Source organism: Lampris incognitus, chromosome 9 (genome assembly GCF_029633865.1).
Source record: "Lampris incognitus isolate fLamInc1 chromosome 9, fLamInc1.hap2, whole genome shotgun sequence".
Lineage (NCBI taxonomy): Eukaryota > Metazoa > Chordata > Actinopteri > Lampriformes > Lampridae > Lampris > Lampris incognitus.
The window spans coordinates 36,126,875-36,151,980 of NC_079219.1; the positions used below are offsets into that span (position 1 = coordinate 36,126,875).

The following is a 25,106-nucleotide window of genomic DNA, read 5'->3' on the forward strand; positions in this document are numbered from 1 at the left end:
GATCTGTTTTGCATCTCCATGCAGCCTATAAACTGTATAAGGGCCTACTACAGGTCCTCACCCCCTCTGCAATGAGCCATTGGCTCCGCGCCTTCGCTCCATCCGAATGATATAGATGCCCATCGTTGTCTGTGCAGTCCCCGACACAGCTGCTGCACATTCGATGTCCTGGAGTATAAAAAAGAGAACAATGAGCCGTGCCCCAATGCCGGTCACATTGTGATATTAACGCTGTTTTTGCAAAATCCGACATTTCAGATATGTACAATCATTCAAACGTATACATGAAAAATAATGAAACATTTTTTTCTTCAAAATTTCATACAAGAAACTCAGAAAGACCCAGAAGATGACCGTCTATTTCTGTCTAACCAACCAGTTTGCAAAGTCACTCATCAGCTTAGAAAAAATGGCCAGACAGACAAGACAGCGCATATACCTAGCTGAATGGTTTCCATAAAATGACCTCAACTTACCATCGATTTCTACCAAATTTGCCACCTAGGTAGAAAACTACTTTTGTAAGCCTGCAAGCCAACAAACTAATCTACATGAATTGTGAGCCTTCAAATCGTGCAAATACGCCCCCCCCCCCCACAGTCAGCTGTCACTTACTTTGGTAAATTATGAAAGAGGAAGACAATCAGAATGAAAAATAAGGCCATGCAGTGCAATTTAATATTTTTTAAATAATTTTGTATATATATGTATTGCTTTGGCAATACATATACTAAAATTGGAACGATACAGAGAAGATTAGTATGGCCCCTGCGCATGGATGACACGCAAATTCATGAAGCATTCCTCATTTTTTGGGCGGCACAGTGGTTAGCGCGGTCGCCTCACAGCAAGAAGGGTCCTGGGTTCGAGCTCCCGGATAGTCCAACCTTGTGGGTTGTCCCGGTTCGTTCTCTGTGTGGCGTGGGTTTCCTCCGGGGGCTCCGGTTTCCTTGTTATGGCAACGGCCGAAACCGAACCAAAAGAGGCAGGTCAGAGACAGCGGAATCTTTAGCCGCTGGGAGGGTGGATTTATTGACAACATTAAACAAGGAAAAACACAAGAATCAAGTGTATTGTGCGTTGTTCGTCTTGTTTGTGGGATGTGTGTCTAAACTATGTGTGATGACCAGCGGTATGTGTCAGTTTTAGGTGTGGTGTGTTATGTAAATGGCGTCTCCAATGTATGAAATGTGCATGCAGCAAAGGTGTCCGTGGTCCAAGAGAGACGAGTGAATCCTTTAGAGGTCCAAAACCAAAAGCCGGGAGTTCCAAGTGAGAGGTTAGGGTCCGTGGGAGAGGCCAGAGCTCGCGGGGTTCTTGAGGAGACAGGGAAAACAGGATTAAATAGGGCACCAGAAGACACGAAGGAAAACTTGGGTGGACAATTAGACTAGAAGGCACAAGTAAATTAGGTAGGCTAGACAGCGTTACCGACTGTCACTTAGGCACGTTCTGGAGATGACACGATGGGTTGGCTGGGGTCTTGTAGATTGGTGATGAGCTGATCACTCGCACGTGTGGTGGCTGTAGACAGGTACATTGTTGTTGTTGTTGATTGTGTCTACGCGATGCTCTAAGAGCGCGCAGACGTGCCTGGTGTTTCAGAGACAGATAATGGAGATGTGCTTCGTGACTTTACGGTAGACCCAGAGGGCCGAGCCACAACAGTACGCCCCTCCTGACGGGAGACGCCGGGCGACCGCCCAGAAGCGTCAGGGTGGGCACGATAGAAGTCGCGCAGCAGGGTACGGTCGGCCAGGTAGGACAGGGGAACCTATCCCCGGTCCCCAGGTCTGTAACCCTCCCAGTCAATCAGATACTTGAAACCCCGCCCCCTACGACGGACAGCGAGCAGCTGCTTGACCGACCAGACTGGGTCACCATCCTTCAGGACACGGGGAGGTGGAGGAGCTGCAACTGGGGGACACAAGGAAATGGAGGACACAGGCTTGAGCATCGAGACATGGAACACCGGATGGACATTCAGAGATGGTGGCAGAGTGAGACATACCACAGAGGGGTTGATGATGCGTTCGATGGGGTAAGGCCCCACATAGCGGGGTGCAAGTGTCCGGGAGGGTGTTTGGAAAAGCAGGTCCCTGGCCAGCATCCAGACCCGCTGTTCCAGACGGTTGGGGCCGGGTCCCGACGCTGGTTGGCGCCGTGCTGGGACCGCTCCACAGATCTAGCCAGAGCAGTACGGGCAACCTTCCAGACACGGCGACACTGGCGGAGATGGGCACGGGACCGCAGCCTCCAACTCCTGACGGGGAAACATAGGGCGTTGTAACCAAGTGAGCACTCGAAATGAGACATACCCATGGTTGTGCTGGTCATGGAGTTGAGGGTGTACTCCAACCATGGCAGATGTTTGCTCCACTAGGTGGGGTTGCTGGTGGTCACACAACGCAGGGCCACGTCGAGGCACTGGTTCACCTGCTCCGCCTGCCCATTGGTCTGGGGGTGGTACCCGAAGGAGAGGCTGACCGTGGCCCCAATCCCCTTACAGAAGGCTTGCCACACCCGGGAAGTGAACTGGGGATTATGGTCAGAAACGACGTCCTGGAGGATGCCATGTAGGTGGGTGACATGGGTGACTAGGAGGTCTGCTGTCTCGGCTGAGGAGGAGAGTTTGGGGAGAGCCACAAAAAGAACAGCGATGATGGTCAAAATGACAGTGTTACCTTGGGACACGGGAGACCAGTCAACGAAGTCTAGGATGATGCGGGACCAGGGGCGACTTGGAACTGAGAGGGGACGTAGGAGACCCGCCGGGGTCGATGGACGGTCTTACTGCGGGCGCAGGTAGTACAGGCAGCGACAAACTCTTTCGTGTCTGCCTCCATGGAGGGCCACCAAAAGCGCCGATGGATGAAGGACAATGTCCTATGAGCGCCAGGGTGACAAGTGAAGCGACTGGAGTGGCCCACTCGAGCACCTGGGAATGCACGGAGGCGGACACGAAGAGGCGGTGCGAGGGTCTGTTGCCCGGGTCGGGCTGAGCGCGCTGGGCCATTCTTACCATGGAGTCAATAGCCCAGGTGACGACACCCACCACCCGGACCAGAGGAAGGATGATATCAGGAGTGCCCTGGGCTTCCCCCGGGAACAGACAGGGGAGCGCGTCAGCCTTGGTGCTGTGGTAACGCGGACGGTAGGTGAGGGTGAAATTGAACTGGCTTAAGAAGAGGGCCCAGTGCGCTTGGCAGGGATTCAGCCTTTTCACCGCCCTGGCATTGGTCAGATTGTTGTGATCAGACCAAACAAAGAACGGCTGTTGAGCCCCCTCTAGCCAGTGTCTCCACTCCTCCAAAGCCACGAAGTCAGCCAACAACTCACGATTCCCTATGCCGTAGTTGTGTTCTGCGGGGGTGAAGCACCAAGACAGGAAGGTGCACAGGTAGACCTTCTGGTCCTCCGCCAATCACTGGGAGAGGGCGGCTTCAATGGCCCGTGTCCGATACATCCACCTCCACAATGAACTGCCGCGATGGGTCTGGGTGACGAGCACCGGCGCCGCCGTGAACAGGCTCTTCAGGGCCTGTAAGGCAGTCTCCACCTCCAGTGTCCAGGAGAAGCAGCGGAGAGTGGAGGTGAGGTTGTTGAGAGGAGAGGCCACTCGGCTGAAGCCCCTGATGAACCGCCTGTAAAAGTTGGCAAACCCCAGGAAGCATAGTAGCTGCTGATAGTCGTTGGGCCTGGGCCACTCCTCCTCCACCTTGATTTTCCTCGGGTCCTCCCCATCTCCACGATATGCCCAAGGAACTCCATGGAAGTGGCGTGAAACAGGCACTTTTCTGCCTTGATGAAGAGCATGTTCTCCAGCAGTCGCTGGAGGACCAGGCAGACATGTTGATGGTGTTCCCTCTCTGTTCTGGAGAACACGAGGATGTTGTCCAAGTGCACCACCTGAACACGTTAATTGTGTCTGTTGTTAACCAGAGCCTGGAAGATGGCGGGGGCGTTGGTGAGCCCGAAAGGCATCACCAAATACTCAAAGTGGCCGAGATGGTTGTTGAACACCATTTTCCACTCGTTGCCCTCCCTGATGCGCACGAGACGGTAGTCACTGCAGAGATCCAGTTTGGTGAAGACTGTAGTGTGGGTGAGGGGCTCGAAAGTGGAGCTCGTGACGGGTAACGAGTATTTATTCTTGACAGTGATGTTTATCTGCTGGCAATCTATGCAGGGTCAGAGATCTCTGCCCTTCTTCACGAAGAAGAACCCCACTGTCACCTGGGATGGGGAAGGGCGGATGATACCTGATGCCAGGTACTCCATGATGTCCTGCATAGCCTGCTTCTCAGAGAGGGAGAGGTTGTATAAATGCCTGGGAGGAGGAGCTCAATGACGCAGCCATAAGGCCCATGTGGAGGAAGGGAGAGGGCACGTTCCTTATATTACTGAACACGCTGGCCATGTCGAAGTAGATGGAGGGGACTCCAGTGAGGTCAGGGGGAAAGGCTCAGGCTTGGGACCACTGGACAGGGAGGGACTTAACCAGAGGCAGTTTGTGTGGCATGCGACACTCCACCCCAGGATCTTACCAGTAGCCCTGCAGACCTTGGGGTTATGTCGCTCAAGCCAGGGTCTACCTAACATGAAAGGGGCTGTGGGAGCGTGTAACACAAGGAGCCGGGTAGTCTCGACACAATTGCTGGAGAGAATGATGGAGAGAGAGAGAGAGAGAGAGTCAGTACTGTGAGCAATAGCCCCGAAGGAGTGACCATCCAAGGCCTGAGCGGTAAGGGGCGTGGTCCAGGGGAACGAGAGGGACGCCAGTCTGCCGGACCAGAGTGGCATCCGTGAAACACTCTCGTCCACCCCAGAGTCCAGGGACCTTATGAAGCCTCATGTATCAATCGTTACTATGGGCAAATGGGATTTTTTAGCCTCTAGATTGTCTGACAGTCGGCAGCAAAGCATGATGGTTATTTGTAATTCCTTCCTCCTAACATATATTGTCCACCTCTTGCAACAAACAACCACCCAGACCTTCAAAGATATCAGTGTTAGCCAATTGGTGTCTAAATTCATGGGTTACCCAGGTTCTACACTGGTCTCTGAGACAAACTTCGGGGCTAGAAAAAATCCCATGGGTGTTCACACACAAATTTGCCCATAGTAATGATTGATACATGAGGCCCCATGAGAGCGCTGACAGTGAGAGTTTGTTGGTGTGATGAGAAGAGAGCGGGGCAGAGCCTGTTGTGAGTAGGCCCGTTCTGGGGGAGTGTCGTCAGGTTTACTAGGACTTCTGTAGCTAGTAAGCCCTGTCTTTTTGGGCACGTAGGACAACCTCGGATGTAGTGCCCAGACTGTCCACAGTACAAGCGGTTGTGGCTAGTTGGGGTACAGCCACGGACTGAAGTGACACAAGATTTCACCGGTCATATTTCATTGCTATGGCGCGACTCACATACAGGGAGCCCTTCCAGCTAGTGGGTTGAGCAGTCCTATTTTATTTTGCTTGATATTTTATTAATTTATTTTTATTGTATGATCTGTTATATTACAGTCTGTAAAGTAAATTATTATCTTGATATGTTCTGATGTTTTTGTATATTGTGGAGAGCATGACATGCAATGCAATCCCTACCATCTGAAGGAAGGAGCCGAACCAAAGATACTTATACATCTGACTCTCTGGCTGAGCCATGCAATGTATGGCAGTATGTGCAGATAATGGATGGTAATCAATGTAGGACTGATTTACTTTGAAAGACCACATTAGGCACGTAACTTTAGCAGGACAAATGTTTGGTTATACAGTGCCCATGCACTGGTGATGAATCTGATACATTGTAGTTTATTTCCCACCCCTCACTCCTGGTGGAGCGTGGCAAACGTGATTACTTGATAGGGATAAATGCACATTATTAAGATGTTAAAATATTGTGGCGAACGTAGAAGCAACGACAAAGGTAACTTTGCAGCCCCTTTATTGAACTCACACAGAAACAAGAACTCAAAGAAATGTGACACAATACATGGGGGTCATCTACTCGAACAACAAAGTTGTTCAGGGTTTCAGTTCCAAGGTTACACAACACAACAGAATGACAACTACAATTACACCACAACAAATAGTAACATATAAAACCACATAAAACACTTACAAAACATTTAATAACAACTGACAATCTGCACGCAGTGCCTGATGGGTAAAACAGGACAATTGGCACAATTCTGACGGGGTAGCAACTTCGCTACAATATAATATTATCTCTATGGATAAATAGCTACAGTGTCGCAGACACTAGCTAACGCTACCTATCGTTTTATATCGACTTAGCTGGCTTGCTAGCAATGGGAAGCAGTATCTATGCACAAGCAGTGATATTTCATTTAAATACACAATTACCAGTTTTTATTAAGTGAAATTGTAGTTATTTTAAGTAATACTAATTCATCCGACTCATAATTTATCTGGCTTTAAAAACCAAAGTCCAAACTCGCGGTAGCTCAGGGGTTAGCTAGATTAGCTGTCGCCATAGCAACGAAATACGCCCGGCGAGATTTTTGCGTCACTTCCGTCCGTGGCTGTATCCCATGTAGCCACAACCAGTACAAGCAGAGGCGGCCCCGGAACCGCTGGTAATGCTCTTCGAGAGAGAGAGAGACAACACACAATCGGCCCACCTGCATGAGCTCCTCCTCAGCTCCGGACACAGAGGGGACAGGAGGCAGCAGGGGGAGTCCACGGGATGCATTAGGAGAGCGTTCACGGGAAGCAGGGGAATAAGGGAGAAAGGGCTGCTACTGGACCTACCTAACACGGGGGCTGACTTGTGAGGAGGGACCGAGGAACGCTGACTACGCCGCTCGCGCAGGCGCTGATCCATCATAACAACCAGATCGACTAAGGCGTTATAGGAATCGGGTCTGTCCCTTAGCATCATCACACTCTCACAATCCCGTCCTTGACTGCTTCACTAAATCCTCGCCTATACGCACTCAGGAGTGCCTTATCCCCCCACCCACTATGAACGGCGACTCCCGGCGAGAATACGGAATTCAACAGTCAGCAACTGAACAAGAACCCTGTTGGATACTACACTGAAAAAAGGGGGGAGGTGGGGGTTGTACATTTACAAAAAAATGCATTTCGTATGTGTGACATGATTCATTTATGTTACTTCTCTGATCATAGTTCAGTCATGTAGAATTCTTTTAATTTTGACGGATGCAAAATCTAAAAGTTCCAGTCACATTAAGGACGAATAAATAAATTATGTTTTGTTTGGAAACCCCGCCCCCTTCGAACCGCGAAAACCTCTTCAGTGAAATTACCGTCCGCCATCTTTTCACTCCTGTTCCGGTCGAGACAAAGACTGATGGCCCACCGGGTCTAATTCATCCGAGGTTGTTTTTCGGTCTAGCACTGGGTCAGTATACATGTAATCCAACTCTGCTAACAGGTTATGGGCCCAGAGTTACCCAGCGATTTACCACCGAGAGAAAAGTCGTGTCGTACAGCGTGTCTGTTGAGAGTTAGCATGCTATGCTAGCACCATGCGCAGGCGAGCCATGAGCAGTCGAGTAGCCGGCTAGTCGGCTAGTTTTTGACGGAGGTGAAAAGAATTATGAACTGCGAGAGACGAATATTATGGGCCATCTTCGGCCGCAATGCCTAAAGGACACCCTTTTAATTTAGCCAGCCGACGATGAGGAAGCGGAACCGGCAGAAGAGGAGGAGACATGCCGAGGCGTGTGCAGAGCTAATTCAGTTTCTGGATGATGAAAGCTTGCCGCGGGTCATGCGAGAAGCAGCGGACAACGATGATTCATTAAAACCGGTTAAAGCTAAATAAGGCCCATCCATCCATCCATCCATCCATCCATCAATCGTCTTAACTGCTTATCCTACTCTCAGGGTCGCGGGGATACTGGGGCCTATTCCAGCAGTCATTGGGCGGCAGGCGGGGAGACACCCTGGACAGCCCGCCAGGCCATCACAGGGGCCCCCATCGCAATTATTTACATGGTCGAGAAAAAAATAAAACCATGTTTTTAAACAAAACCTGAACATGAACAATGCTTTCAATTAACACAAAAAGTCATGTTTGTTAAAATAATTTAGTATACTGAACATAAATTATTTTTAGAAAATGTAACATTAATTTGTGCAACCGATATACATGTTTTTTATGTAAATCCAACACTTTTTTTTTCAGTATATGGAGGCGTGTGGCGGCATCCTGGCCATCTACAGGGTGATCAAAGACAAACTCCCTACAGCAGGGGCCCCCAATTACTTTTCATAGCGGGCCACTTTTAAAACCACGGGCCACTCAACCTCCAGCAGCATTCTAGCCCACCATAACGGAAGTATTTTCAGTAATGCTGATAAGGTCATTTGACGCGCAAGTGAGGGGGGCTGGACTAGCCCAGAAGGGGAAATGCGGGGTGGAATTGATAGTTACAAGGTAGCATTTCTTGTTGGATTGATTGCTGAAATTATGTTTGGAATAGTGTTCCCAAACAAAATGTGTAGAAATACCAGAAGGAAGAAACATTTTTTTATTTCCAAAAAAAAAAAAGTTTTTTTTTATTTGGGTAGGGAAATAAAAAAAAAATCTTCCTTCTGGCATTTCTCCAACAATTCTCGCGGACCATAAATCAACCCGTCACGGGCCGGACGTGGCCCGCGGGCCGCCTATTGGGGACCCCTGCCCTACAGCAACCACATAGTCAGTGGCTAGCACACTACTCTGGTCTACCGCAGCAGTGGCCCATTTAAGAGCCCTACCAGACAACAGTGACGTAATAAACGCTACCTCTGATCTGAATCGACTAGGCTGGTGAGTAAATGTTAATTCACACTGAACAATAAACCCACGACATAAGTCAAAATCTCCCTCGAAAGATTTAGGACTAGCTAGATTGGGACTAGCTAGATTGGGTTTCCTGCTATCTGGAGCTGCCCGGTGAACTGGGGGCTACCGTCACCTGACTGAGGGTCGGGCTCAGGAGCGGTAGCTATGGGAGGAGGCGCCACCTGGCGGGGACTGGAGGGCAGGTGCGTTGATGTTGAGGGAGGCTACAGCTCTGTCCAGCTGGTCGAGCCTCGCTGTAATAGTCCATGGGCCAGACGATATTTCGGTACACTCAAGGTGGCAAAACTTACTTATAATTTTTGAAAGGATCCATGTCTGTAGATGATATTTTGGTATGATAACCATTCCTGAGTGGCAGTTGTATCACAGTTATCAGCTCATGAAGTTAACCACCCGCTAAACTAAATTGCATTTTAGACGCTGGTGCATATCCTGGTTTAGCCTCATGGTCAGGACATGTTTCAATGTTCTATAATATTGTCTTTGGTATCATTTTAAAGGGGACCTTCTTAGCTTTCATTCAAGCCCTGTTGTGGATATTTCTCACAAATATAGAGGTCACTTGAGCTCTTCAACCCGTCAATAACACACATCTTTCTGCAATGTTCGCCTAAACTATATACTTTCTTTTAGCCCTTTGGCATTTAGGAATATCAGGGACACAAAACACAAAAACTGGAATACTCACAGGACTGTAAAGATTCAGAAAATGTATAATATACCCATACTATTTCATTGTGTGAGGTGATTGTGAGCCTTAAATGAGAACTAGACCAAAGCCAGTTAGGTCACAAACTGGTCTCTATACATTTGTTTAAATACACAATCAAAATACATGATAAAAAGGAATACCATAGTGAGGTTATGAACTATTTTAATATTTTAAACAACATTGACATTTACATATACTTAGTCAATGATACATGTAATCCCATATCATTAGTGGGTATATGTAATGGTAATGGGTAGGGTAATGGGTATATGTGAATATGGTTACATTATTGTTATCAAGCTCTGGGTAACCAAGTCCAGAATCAACATCCTGTGCATCAATAGACTACTACCACAGTAATACCATCAGAATCATCACACTGTCATTCATCAAACTGCTCGTTTCTCTCATCATCTGACTCCCCAAGTTCAAAGTCCAGTTCTGGACCATCCTGCTGTTTTTGGTTACTGCAGGTCTGTAACCTGCACATGTCTGTGCATGGAAGTCCATTTGACAGGCACATGCAGCTTGGCATTTTGCATGAATGCACACACTTGCATGTTAGCATTTCCAAGACCACATCTGGTGCAGGTGGGGAGCGCATCCAGTAAATGGCCAGCTTGCCTTCATCGTCTGTCCATCCATACTCAGTAGGGCTTGGCACCACAGGGTTAGCCTGCAGACAGCACTTCCATATTGCTGCCTGATAGTTGGCTCGTTGAACATGCATAAAGAGACAGTCTCTACATGGTGGCAGCTGGCTGGACTCAACCTCTCCCCTTTTGGTGCAGAAGAGCTGGTAACGCAGTTTGTTCACCTCAGCAGTGCTGCTATTAGCAACATACATCCGACAGGTGAACTGCTCAATTTTCTGGAACAGCTCATCACTCACATTCCATGTCTGTCCCAGTTGACTAAAGGTCTCTTGGCAGGAAGTGTGCTTTCTCACTATCTTCAGGGCATTCAGCTTCCCTCGACCAGCGAATGCACTGACAGTGTTGCAGCCTGTGAAGGCATGTAAGCCAATTAGGCTGTCACAGATGCTGTCTCCAAGTGAACTTGCCAGTTTGGTGATGTCGACAAACCGTGTGCGGTTCTGAGTCCCACACTTCTGGTAGATGGGACAGGTGATGTCCTTCTGGAAGCCAAGACAAAGCACCATGACATCAGTGTCCTCAGCTGTGATGATAACTGACTTTGAGCCCGCATTTGCTGCATGCAATGCATGCAGGAGCAGACGGGTGTCAGCTTCTTCATGTGTGGAGTGCAGTTCTGCTGCTTCCTCACACCCATCTTCTGTCAACTTGTAGCAGGTTTCCTCACAGGTCATGTACAACACCTTGCCATGCAGCATAGCTCTGTATCGTGGGAGTTTCCACTCTTCCACCAGAAACTTGATGAGACTGCTCTTGTTGGAGGAACTGCACAGACATTTTCTCCACTGCTGGACGTGGTGTCCCCCTGCAAGATTCTTGTACTGGAGAGTGATGTCTCCACCCCGGTTCAGTCGTTCAGCATCTTTGATCGAAGTCTGGTGATAGACATCAAAAACAACATCAATCCTCCCACTCTGTGCTCCCTCATGGAGGACCTGGGTCAAGGCTGACTCTGCCACCTGTGCAAAGGTTTTGTTGTTGCCATTCATTTTTTGGACCAGGCTCATCCCATCAATGATGGAAGTAGATGGGATTGGGATGTCCTCTGCAGGAGATACATTCTTTTCAAGCTCTCTGGCAAGTGCAGCCTTGTTTGTTTTTCGTAAGGACCCATCAGCATTTGCCAGTGCCCATGGTAGTGGGCCCAATGGGTAGGCAAGGACATCCTTCAGATTCACCTTCCTGCTTTCAGCCACCAGGATCATGTGACTGAAAAGGTTTCTATCTGCCTTCAGAACCACATCCTGTGCTTTCTTTCCATGAGCTTGTTTTGTGCTGACATTGGAGAATGTTTTCAGACTTTGCTTGGTCATCTTGTCGTGGAATTTCACAGGTGGTGGGTCTGCATCTAACCTTGTTTGCTGGAATGCTTGGTAGGCCTCTTCTCCTTTCTCAAGAGCTCTCAAGAGATCTATGGTCACATCAGGTGGAGCCATGTTGCCAGTGGAGAGGCTAACCAAATCAATCTCATCAGGGGACATAGGATTGAGCCAGTTATTCTCCATAAGGTCCATGAGAGACTGGACATCTGCTTCATCTCTCTTGATCCTTGGACTCTGTAGATCTGGATGAGACCATTTGCACCTGCCTTGACCTGTCAGGTCTCTCAGCTGTCTGAGGTACATGCTTCTATACTCAGCTGTGAGATAATATTTGGTCACAGCTCCTGGCTTCAAGCTGAATCCCTTTGTCCCTCCAGCTGTTTGGGTGTCTTTGTTCACCGTTTCTTCTGTAGCTTGGTCAACAGGGATTCGGCCAAAGGGATTGGTGGAGCCCAGTTGGACTGAGAAGCCTCCTTCCATGAATTCTGTGTACACATCTGGGTGTGTGATGGGCAGCTCAGACATCTGGGTGTAGTAGTAGGGGAGGTAGCGTGCATAATTCATCCTGTCATAAGCAAAGCACCATGGGATTATTGCTCGAATGCTAGCCAAGTGTAGCATCCAGTCTCCCTCTCTGGATGCTCGGATGAGCCCCAACAAGATTTCAACCATGTCCAAATAGGACATCCAGAAGTTCGAGAGGCTGCCGTTTCCACCTCTAAGGAACTCACGGTAGACTTCAAATAGATCCATGATGCGTGTACAAGAGCTGTTCTCGAGGACCTCCTTCAAAGCATGTTGTGAGACTTCTTTCCCAAGGCTGTCAATGGTCTTCAGTGTCTCATTCAGGTGAACCATGTCATTCCTGTGAGTTTCTTCCAACCAGGACAGGAAACCATTCAAGGTCAGTCGCATGAGCGCCTCATACAGGAGCTTGTGTAGTCGCACTGCCCTGTTGTACTTGCGGCCATCCATAACACCAGCAATTGAGCCTTCTGCAATCATGCCAGACTCAATGCAGAGGTCTTTGAATCCAGCATCTTGGAAACGCTTTCCTATTTTTGCCAGCAGTGTGCAGATGGTGTGGAATACCCCAAGCCTAACGATGATATCATGGAACTTGTCATGGTGTTTCCATGTGATCTCGACAGCCTTCGCATACAGGGCTTGGTCAAAGACACAGACAATCTTCCTCAGGCCTAAGCACTGCATGATGCTCAGTGACTGGTTAAGCACCTCGTTGACAGTAGACATTTGTGTCGCTGGAGCATTGATGGTAGGCAGATAGCCTATATTGTCGGGGATGACCGTCATCTCTCCTTGAGTCAGGATGTTGAAGCCTGTCCAGCTGCTGACTGACTGTTCTTCTTGTTGTGACATGCGTGCTAGGACCCAAAGAAGGTTTTTCTCTCTGGCAAGCTTAGTATTGGCTGCAGTATCGGCATCTGACTTTTTGCTTTGTGGTGGCCCTACCCGTTGTCCAGCATTGTAAGTTGGTAACATTGGTGGGGGTCCATCAATGCTTCTCTTCTTTGTTTTGGGAACAGTGGGCATGGGTTGGACAGGAAGTGGGTTGACTGGCTTTGCTTGCACAGCAATCCCATTGACTCTGTGAGATGTTCCCTCACCACTGACAGTTTCTTCAAGACGGTCGATATTGTCCCAGGCTAAAGTTGTGAATATGCCAGGATGGATGTTAGCTGGAAGGGCAATGCCACTCCCTGATGATGAGAGTTTCTGGAGACACAGGGCAGTGTTGATCTCTCCCATCTGTGAATAGGACACACTGTGACCAAGTCGGTTGAGGATGTTTATCAACTCTACATTTCCTGTCAACGATTTGACACTGAATGGCAGAACAATGTGCTTGGAAGGCTTGGTATTTCCACATGTCACTGCATATACTATGTCATGGCCAAATGACTGCAGAAGGCACTGTACTGTCTGGGATGCATGATCAGGATCATTTGAGCCTGTGAGTAGAGAGTACAGGAAGATAATGAGCGACTCTGGAATGGTAGGACATTCTGCTTCTGGTTTGACTTCAGGCGGCCAGGTTTGAGGAACATCTTGACTTTTAATGTCTGCTCTCAATTTGATGGCTGCTTTGGCTATAACATCTTGTGCACTGACACTTTTCAGGGTCTGCAGCTCCCTTTTGAGAGACTGATTTTCTTTGGCAAGTTCCCTCATGGACAAGTTATCGGGATAGAGGAGGAATTTTCCTTTCTCATCAGGGAATATCTGCAAGGCTCCAGCAAACGCACTCTCCAGGTTTCGCCTTATGTGCTTCTTGGTTGATTCCTTGACTTGGGCAATGCCTTGGGAGTTCATTGAAGCTACCAGTCTAGAAGAGAGATCAGTCATTGTCATCACTTGAGGATTGCCAAAAAGCTCCATCCTGATGAAGAGGAACAGCTCATTGTATGCCTTATTCACAGCAGCTTCATACTGGGCTGCAGCATCATCATCTTCATTGCTGGCAACCTCTCCTTTGGAAACCTCTTCTTTGGTGTAAAGTCTATAGCATGACCTGTGGTAGTGCCCTTCAGCTGCTACAAGGTCTCTACTCACAATGGCAAGGATTCTGCTGTCCCTTTTCTTTGTGGCTGCACTCCTGATCTTTGCATCAGCTCGCAGTTCTCGACACTGCACCAGTACTTCTCTCGTATTCTGTCTCTTGGAATATTTGCTGTTTTTCTGACAAAATATGCACTCTGCATCATAAGTCCTAGATGTACTTGGAGCATGTCGAGCTACTCTCTTAGATTGTTTCTCTTCAGCAGAGACACAACCTTTCTTTTCTTTTGCAAGGAGGCCATCAAGAATTAGCTTCATAGTGAAGATACTGCGACACTTTCTGTGGTAGTAGATTGCTGGAATCTGTCCCTCAGGAATGTCTTTTGCCAGTTTCAAAACTGGTGCATGATTTCGTATCTGAGCTGCCCTGAGCAGAGTTCTCCATGAGTCGACACTTTGTAGTGAAACCAGCTTATCTGTATCATCAGAACAGTGGATAATGCACTCCACCCGTGGGCGCTTTGGTATTGGGTAAAAACTTGCTTGTTCACCAGTGGCCATATTCAGTCAGTTTTCACCTGCCACATACAAACAAATACATGTAACGTAGGTGTATGAACACTACTAAAACAAAGTTTACTTTGCTTCACCAGCGTCATATTACCATTATTTATCTTACATAGCCACAAATAGATACATTACCTAGTTGCTATGCAACAGCTGTATTTTGTCCACATGAGGCCGCTAAAATCAACACAAGATGAAAGTTCCTCGTAGCCACTTTAACTAATCATATTAACATATACATTAAAAGAACATGCTAACATTATGGGAAATTAGCTTACAATCTTCTCCAGAGTGAGACAAGAAGATAGATACCAGTTTCCTCTATATGTGTTTAGTAGAAAGCTATCTGGCTGCACGTTAGCCTAGCTTAGCACAATGAATGGAAGTACACAGTACTGGCTATCCTTGGTTGTTGGCCAACTAAGAACTGTCCCAGAGTTTAAGCTAGGCTAATCAGTACCAGGGGTGTTGAAATGCTATATTTGTAAAAATCTGGGCAAATACACAATCGTGAGAGGCACAGAAACAGGTTTCCTGAAAGAAAAATGAAATAGCTGCTCATTTGGAAAGGTTATCATGTATTATTTTACTTCTGTTAGTGTACCAAATAAAATGGCATCAGTGAAGTTGTGTCACCTTGGGTGATATCGATATCTGGTCTGACCCATGGATTAACTGGCTTTGGTCTAGTTAGTTTCTTAGTAATAATGCCCTTCTAATTTAAGGTTCACAATCACCTCACACAATGAAATAGTATGGGTATATTATACATTTCCTGAATCTTTACAGTCCTGTGAGTATTCCAGTTTTTGTGTTTTGTGTCCCTGATATTCCTAGATGCCACAGGGCTAAAAGAAAGTATATAGTTTAGGCGAACATTGCAGAAAGATGTGTGTTATTGACGGGTTGAAGAGCTCAAGTGACCTCTATATTTGTGAGAAATATCCACAACAGGGCTTGAATGAAAGCTAAGAAGGTCCCCTTTAAAATGATACCAAAGACAATATTATAGAACATTGAAAAATGTCCTGACCATGAGGCTAAACCAGGATATGCACCAGCGTCTAAAATGCAATTTACTTTAGGGGGTGGTTAACTTCATGAGCTGATACCTGTGATACAGCTGCCACTCAGGAATGGTGATCATACCAAAATATCATCTACAGACATGGATCCTTTCAAAAATTATAAGTAAGTTTTGCCACCTTGAGTGTACCGAAATAGGAAATTTTGGGCTCTGGCCCATGGACTATAACCTGAGCAAAGACTGTCTGGAGCTGAGCTGTTAGGCCGGTCAGGATAGTTTCATGTTGCTGTACCGTCTCATTGAACCGTCTGAACTGCCAGGTTCCGTCTTGGCCAGAACGAACTGTTATGGCAACGGAACCAAAAGAGGCAGTTCAGAGGCAGCGGAACCTTTAGCTGCCGGGAGGGCGGATTTATTAAAATTAAACAAGGAAAAACACAAGAATAAAGTGTATTGTGTATGGTGCGTTGTTCGTCTTGTTTGTGGGATGTGTGTCTAAACTATGTGATGACCAGCGGGTTGTGTCTAGGCTATGTATAAGTATTTACTCTACGTGTGGTGCGGTATGTAAATGGCATGTCCAATGTATGAAATGTGCGTGCAGGCAAAGGTGTCTGTGATCCAAGAGAGAAGAGTGAGTTCTTTAGAGATCCAAAACCAAAAGCTGGGCGTTTCAAGTGAGAGGATAGGGTCTGTGGGAGAGGCTAGAGCTTTAGGGTTCTTGAGGAGACAGAAAACGGGATTAAACAGGACACCAGAAGACACGAAGTTTTCGAAAAGTTGGGTTGACAATTAGACTAGAAGGCACAAATAAACTAGGTACGCTAGACAGCGTTACCAACTGTCGCTTAGGCACGTTCTGGCGACCACACAATGGGTTGGCTGACGTCTTGTAGATTGGTGATGAGCTGATCACTCACAGGTGTGTTGTTGTTGATTGTGTCTACGCAACACTCTTAAGAGTGCACGCAGACATGCCTGGTGTTTCAGAGACAGATGATGGAGATGTGCTTCGTGACCTCACGGTGGAGCCAGATGGCCCAGCAGGGGGCTGAACCACAACATTCCTCCCACAGTCCAAATACGTGTAGGTCAGGTGAATCGGCTATAGACTCTTTTACAGTTGGTAAACAGTGATCACGTGATTTAGTATGTGTGCGCATTTTGGCATCAAAAATGGATTTTATTATTTGCGACCATAACATTGTATGCTATAACCTTCTTATTTATGCTACAATGTAACTTCTATTTGTTATGATAGCCACTTATGTATCTATCTAGACTTGTTTTATTGCTTGTAGCCACAATCTTCGCTTGTTTGCATTGAACGGTCTTTCCTCCAGTGGAATGCGGTAAAAATTATTATCTTTAATTTTGCTAGACCTGTTCTGGCAACCCACACACAACAAGATGACATTGCAAAAATGTAAATGTCAATCAATCAAAAATCCACTTGCACTCTGCATTGATTGGAGATGGAGAAGTTGCCTCTTTTGCTGTCAAAATGTGCACACATACTATACGTGACGTAGGTCATAAAAGGGTCTACTAAATTACCCCTAGGTATGAATTGTGTGTGTGTGTGTGTGTGTGTGTGTGATGGGATGGGATGGGATGAGATGGGATGGCCTGGTGGCCTGCCCAGGGTGTCTCCCCACCTGCCACCCAATGACTGCTAGGATATGCTCCAGCATCCCCGCGACCCTGAGAGCAGGTTAAGTGGTTCGTATAATGGATGGGAGGATTTTGAACCCAAACTACCCTAAGAAAAATATGAAAATCCTAATGGACACAACAAAGCCTAAAACTGAAAGTACTGAAAATTAGGATTAACTAGCCTGATACCCGAATAATTTCCATTGGAAAACATATAAAAGTGTGAAATGCTGTAAATTTCAATATTTGAGTGAGCAGGAAGATTGGCCAGGAACAACTGAGAAGAAAAGGGCTGGGGGTGGGGTCAAAAGAAAAGTTAATCTTTAACTTAGTTTAATGTGTGTTTTGTCTTTTTTGCCAAATTATTTACACTCAAAGTACGAGTGTAGGGAGGTGGAGAGAGAGTCTGTAACTATAACTGTACAAAAGCGTACAAAAAGAACAATTACACTTAATAGATAGTGAAAAGGCAACCAGAGCAACTGATGAACAAAAGAGCCACAAGACCTAACATCTGCCATCAATACAATGTCAAACAAAATCACTTGCGGGGATCAGGGCACAGAGTTTGTGTGTGAGACCCCTGGCTGACAACTAACCACTCCTGATATACTGTGATTTGATGTCCAGTGACCATGTCTTTACATCATCTTTCCTCTTTCCATTTTTGATGACATGATTTTGCGCGGCAGTAGTAGCCACACAATGTGGTAGTAGCTAGCTAGTTAGTGTAGCGGTATGAGCAAGTTTAAACCAGTCTGAGTCGATGTCAAATCCCACGAAGCATACATGCATTCAGAATACACGTGACCCCTGGTTATTTTTTACAACTCGAACACATTTATAATTAATTGCAAGTCAGGGGAATAAAACCCTCAATTTCAATAAACTCAACCACACCATCAGTCAAAATTTGCATAGGTTATATTAGAGCAAAAGGGAAAGAAAACAAGTTCCATACAATTCAGTTCAGTTTATAAAGTAAATATACTCCACTTCAGGATTTTCCGGTTATCACCATCAGCAACAAAAATATTCCACTTCGGGATTTTCCGGTAATCCCACAAACAAAATTCAAAACAAGTAAATATTCCCAACCACGGTTCAGTTCAGTTAACTCACAAACAAAAATCCACAAACCCCAAAGCTTTAGTCAAGAGGAAAAAAGGCAAAAAATAAAAAATAAAAAGACAAATGGTCAACTGGCATTCGTTGGCTCACAGGTACCGTGGTGAGTGATTATTAAACTGTTATCGAGTTACTGGAGATGCTTAGCTGTCAGATTCTCAATTAATTCTTTGAGATGATGTGAGAGGAGATAATTTTTCATGGGGACACAAATGCAAATATATAACAAACGTGGACTTTACATGGTGTAAAGGCCTGTGTAGGCTGACGGAGTGGAGGTCTAACTTTCCCCTGCTCTTAACTCGCCGGCATCAGTCACCATACTGCAGTAGCGAATTCAAGGGGCAGCTGGGAAGGGAACCTGGGTCGCCCATGGCTGCGCTAACCAGTCATAAAGGGTCCAACCCATTAGCCAAAGGTTAGCAAGTCTAGTCATCTGTGGTCATTACACAACCACCCCCCTCCTTTGGGAAGCGCGTCATACCAGCTCCCTCACGCCTCCGGGTGCACGCTTCTCCGATGGCCTCACAGTTTCACCATCCCACTTCTGACACCAATGTAGCGAATTCAGGGCGCCGCAGCTGGGAAGTGAACCAAGTCGCCCGCACCAGGGGCGACTGTGCTAACCAATAAAATAAAGGGTCTCGTTAGCCAAGCGCTACCGAGTGTAGTCATCCGTGGTCGTTACAATACTTACTGATTTGTGCGACTCATCATAAAGGAACGTAAGGGGCCGATCTTTCTGCAAGTGGGCCAACCAGAATCATATCACTGATTGAAAGGACAGGGAGGTGTGTGGAGGTGAGTGAAAATAGACTTGATAGCCAGAAACATGTTTCTTATTATTTATAACAGCATAATTTAGATGATCGCCACACAAGCTAGTTACTGCATCACAGAGTCTTGGGAGAAGGAGACAAAGCACGAATGGAAAGAAAAGGAAATTATTTAAGAGGCGCTGGATTAATTACACAGTATTATCATATGTTTATTATTAACATGATATCATTCAATTTTGAAATATCATGGTTATCATCAATACCGGCATATCACAACACCCCCTAGACTACACCAAATCTGAAATCAGCATAATGGTTTGAGGGTTTCATGATTCTGAATCTGTTCCATTATTTCCATACTTTGTACTGCAAACTGTTTTATACCTTACCAGGGTCATTTACAGCTGACGAGTTCATCATTTGGCTTGTAAGATCAATCATGCGCCACACTGATATCTGCATTCAGTGCACTCTACACAAACATGGGGGAGGTGGCGAGTATTGGGCCAGATGTCCTAGTTGCCAAAAGGAGTGTGAAGGTGTGTGGAGTGTGTGGTGGCCTCTCACTTCCTGGTGTAGTGATCGCCACGGGTCCATCAGGATCTTAGCATATGGCCGCTGCTACACAAGTGTGTCTGCAGCAGCACCTTCTCATGGTACCTCCTGTTTTCACAAAGTCTGCTGCGGGGTCGAACGGGTTCCTGGCGGTATAACCTGGTGGGTCGATTGGTCTCATTAGCCTTGGTTGGCAGCCAGCCTAGGAGAAGGACAAGTAGATGAAGCTCGTTAGCATGTCGAACAGTTCATCTAGGAGAAGGCAAACTCTGATTTATAACCTCCGCTGCCTTGCGGGTATACTCGTCTACGGGAAAGGCTTCGGGAAGAAACCCTGAGGAAAAATCTGCATCCGTCTCCATTGCCAGTCTTGCTAGTCTTGCCACTGGTAGTAGGTGGTCTCGGACGAGAGAGTGGGGTTGATGATGCACAACTCTTCTTCACTTTAATCATTGCGCAAGTCATCAGTCATCCATCACAGGATGACTAGATGGTCCTTGTCGCTGCGACGGACGAATAACAACACACATGGGTAAAGCTAGACTGTGATGCCTATGAGACAATTGACGAATGAATGATGATGATTTATTTTGAACATGCAAATAAGCAGGCTATAACATAGATAAGCCATTGGCAATAATATTAAGGGATAAACAAATCCACACATCAAGCTCAGCGAACAACTCTCTGTATGCATCAGATTATATGTTCTATGTTGGAAAAGGAGTAGGATTAAGTGTAAACCTATTTTTCCTACCCCTTCTCACCTACTCTTAAATTAATTAAGCTACTATATATACATTTCAAACTAAATTCCCACTGTACTCTATAGTTCAAATTCAATGCCAAGTTCTGCTGCACAATATAAATTCAACTACTGTGAACAATGAGAAAAAAGAAAGAAAAAACATAAAAAACAGGAGAGACAAAAAAAGAGAAGAAAAATTAAAACATCCTAATGTCATCTACCAGGAATAACTAATTGTCAATGCTAGGTAAAACTGAAATATTCTTTATACCCGGTGTCATAAAGAAAATGAAAAAAAATGTAATAAATGTTTAGAGATAAATAAAACTTAAGTTAACACAACTCTTCGTCATCCCTGTATCTCTTGATAATCAAATCAGACCTTTGTGCTTCTTCTTTAACTGCGTAATGTTTTTACTTTGAGTTCCATGCTCGGACTGTTTCACAATTTTCCCCCCGATTGAAATGCCCATGCTCTTCAAAGTTGTTCAAACACATAATTTCTTGAAGTTTAAATTCCCTCTAAAATTATTTTCCCCTTCTCTAGCTGAGATTTTTTTTTATATTACTCGGTAGTAGATTGTTTCTTGCTTTGAACATTATTTGTGCTGTGTTAAATTCTACTAAATCCCTGAACTTCAAGACACTTGACTTTAAAAATAGCTTGTTGGTGTGTTCACGATATCCTACATTATTAAATATCCTTATAGCTCTTTTTTGTAGTATACATAATGGTTGTATGTTGGTTTTGTAGGTGTTACCCCATACCTCCACACAGTAGATCAGATGTGGTAAAACAAATGAACAATACAGAACACAATGATTTATGATCCAGAATAGGACTTGCTTTTCTCATGATTGCAATGATCCTTGCCCATTTTGCTTGCAGATATGTAATGTAAGGTTTCCAGCAGATTTTGCTGTCTAATATCACACCTAGAATTTTATTTTCACATACTTGTTCTAGTTGGATATTGTCTATCACTACTTTTACTTTGGTATTTATTATGATTTCCAAACAACATAAACTTTGTTTTGACCAGATTTAATGGTAATTTATTTTTTATCAAACCACCATCATAATTTTTTCCATTTCTATTGTGGTCAACTCTAAAAGCTGCTGTAAATTCTCACCAAAACAAAATATATTCGTGTCATCAGCAAATAGAACAAATTTCAATATTTTTGATATCTTGCATATATCATTTAAGTACAGAATAAAGAGTTTTGAACCTAAAACCGACCGCTGGGGTACACCACAAGTATTATCCATGCATGACCATTTATGTTCACTGATCTTTACAAACTACTGCCTGTTACTTAAATAGCTTCTTAGCCAATTCTGAACCACCCCTCTGATACCATACCTTTCCAAATTGTCTATTAATCTGTTGTGATCAATGGTGTCAAATGCTTTTTTTTAGGTCTATGAATATTCCCACAGCCAACTTTTTTTGGTCTATACTATTAGATCTTTCTTCAATTAATTTAAAGAGCACCAGATATCGGAATCTGTTTGGTTGAAACCCATACTGGCTATCGGTCAACAGATTGTGCTTCTCAATAAATTTGTCTAGTCTAGCAGCAAATAGTTTTTCCAATATTTTGGATAATTGTGACAATAATGAAACCGCCGTGTGTAGTCTGTAAATTGGTATCTATCTCTGGTTTTATATAAAGGTATAACTTTTGCGGTTTTCTTGTTGCTTGGAACTTGACCAGATTGAAAGGACATGTTATAGATGTGGGTTAGTGGTTTTGCAATACCTCCAATTACTTTCTTAACTATTGTCCTATCAATATAATTCCAGTCAGTAGATTTTTTTGTTCTCGCATTTGTTTACAATGTCCACGATTTCCTTCTCTTCTACTGCTCTAAGAAAAGTGGAACTTGGATTTCTGTCCCCATAATCATTATCATTCCCCTTTGTGATTGTTTGTGTGTCATTGATTTTTTTTCTGCCAGTTTTGGGCCCACATTTGCAACGAATCTGTTGAAGCGATTGACAAAGTCTTCCATGTTATTTATAGTCATCATTATCTGTGAAATATTGAGGGCAGCTTGGGCTTCTAGAGCCGTTTCTAATAATACTATTCAAAAATTAAGCAATTGACAAAACTATCAATGTAGATATATCCATAACACATTTATAAAGTAAAGAGAGTAGATTGACATACACTTACTTAACCCATTCTCATTCCCAGGTTGTCAAAATACCAACGCTTTGTTTCGCCTCTGGCGTCTGATACCAACACACAAGGGTTAGGGTTAGGGTTAGACCCTTTAGCGTCTGTAGGAGATGGACAGGGCTTTCAACTAATGTCAATGTAAACCCATCCGTAGCAATATTTGACCCTCAGAGCAACTGTTCCAGCCAGCCATTCACTCCAGTATTAACCCGACCGCAGTGTTTTAAGATGCTGTACCACCTGGAAGAATTTTCCTCATTGTCAATTCCCATTTTATGGTTTTATTTTAATGATATCCTCAACATTTCTCAACACAAAAATACTAAAGTCTCCTTAATAATTTTAATTCTTCATTCATTCATTCTGCTTGCTTTTTTTTATTTGCACACAATCCATTACACAAAGAGACAAATCATTTATAAATGCAATGCCTGTGGATCCTCATGTGTTGTAAGATCCCAGGTAAATGTAGTATGTTGCTTATGAAACAAGATGTAAGAAGTACATTTATCTCTTAATTGCATATGTTGTGTTTCAAATGTATGTAAAAGGGTAACCCCACAGCGGAAGCGCCTCAGCCAATAAAGTGATGGCAGCTAATTACATTTGTAGTAATTTGGGGTTTACAGCCCGTGTGCTTTGTGACGTCACCAGAGCCAGAGGGTCACAGGAGCTTCCAAGCATGAAGCATCCTGACATAACCAGGGCAGGTTTGGTTATTGTGTGCATAGTGCATACTAAACATTGTTATTGTCGTTATAGTTGTTATTTTAATTGGCTACTATTATTATTATTTTCATGTGAATTCAATTAATGTACAATTATTTGATTAATGAAATAGGGGAAAAAACAGACATCTTTATTGTCCACTCACATGGAAATTCGTCTTTGGTTTCACAGACATAAAATACACTTAAACCTTCCTTTGACATGGGTTAGAGTAAGAAAATGTGAAGCGCTTTGGGTGTCTAGAAAAGCTCTATATAACTGTAATGATTATTATTATTATTGTTATTATTATTACATGAAATAAGGACAACAAATACATGGGCCTGTAATAATAAACTGTTGGGATGAAAGTTCTAAGTAATAGCAACAATGTCTGTCTAAGATATGTATTTATTTTTTTTTATTGAGCACTTTCATTCCAACAGTTTATTATTACAGGCCCACCTGCCTATTATTGTGTATTGTCAGACTTTATCTCATTGTAAAAAAAAAATCTCAAAATGAAATCCCTGATGTATTACAGATTGATGCATAGATAGATATAATTGACTGAGATACTTAACACATAAGCAGCGCCTCCTCTATCTCAGACCAGAAAATTAAATTTCATAATAGTTGCCATACCACACATGAATAGCTGTGTGGTATGTGGTGAGATGGATTTTTTTTGTCACTCCAGTTGTAAGAGAAATTTGAGGATTCATGTGTTAAGACATTCAAGACTGAAATACTTCTTAGAGATCAGAAAACTCAAACACAGTGCCAGTTCAAATGGGTCAATACCCTCCAATGAATAATGCACTATATCTGGGGAATAGCCTGTGCTAACGTGAAAATGGTGAAGATGTTCAATTAAAACACATGCTGTCTTCACTCCAAAGCAATTTGTTTCATTTTGCTGTGAACACATTACATGTGCTTCATGTATTTCTTTGGTTCGAAGAAGAAGAAGAAAAAAAAGGCTTGTGGGAAAATCCATGATTTAATATATACTTTCTGAGCAGTAAAAAAATGACAAATATACTGTCCAGAGAAGCTCTCGTCAAAACCAGCCAATTTGTGCGTGCCCAAATTGTCAGCTATAACCCAATGGGCTGTTCCTTTGACTAACTTTCCACACTTTGAGATGAACACACCATCCTCTTCTAAAGTAAAAATGTCTTGTAAAAGTGGGTCTAATATTTTACCATAGCTATATACCTTTAAATCATCACTCTTGCACAAAACTGTCAAATATATCGAAGAGTTTGCTGAATGAGAAACTGGTGACCAGTTATTCAGAATCCAGTATCCATCCATCCATCCATCCATTACCTGAACCGCTTATCCTGCTCTCAGGGGTTGCGGGGGCCTATCCCAGCAGTCATTGGGCGGCAGGTGGGGAGACACCTGGGACAGGCCACCAGGCCATCACATGGGGCTGACATACACACATTCACACCTAGAGACAATTTAGTATGGCCGATTCACCTGACCTACATGTCTTTGGACTGTGGGAGGAAACTGGTGCCCCCGGAGGAAACCCACACAGACCCGGGGAGAACATGCAAACTCCACACAGCGGACAACCCGGGACGACCCACAAGGTTGGACTACCCCGGGACTCAGACCAAGGACCTTCTTACTGTAGGTAACTGCACTAACCACTGTGCCACTGTGCTGCCCCAGAATCCAGTA

At 44.7% G+C, this 25,106-nt stretch overlaps 1 non-coding gene across 1 annotated transcript; it reads left to right on the forward strand.

Moving 5' to 3' along the window:
- The first annotated feature begins 707 nt into the window (after positions 1–707).
- On the forward strand, positions 708–813 carry LOC130118735 (U6 spliceosomal RNA). The gene has a single exon (XR_008810790.1). It is a non-coding gene; the product is annotated as a U6 spliceosomal RNA (small nuclear RNA).
- The last annotated feature ends 24,293 nt before the right edge of the window (positions 814–25,106 follow it).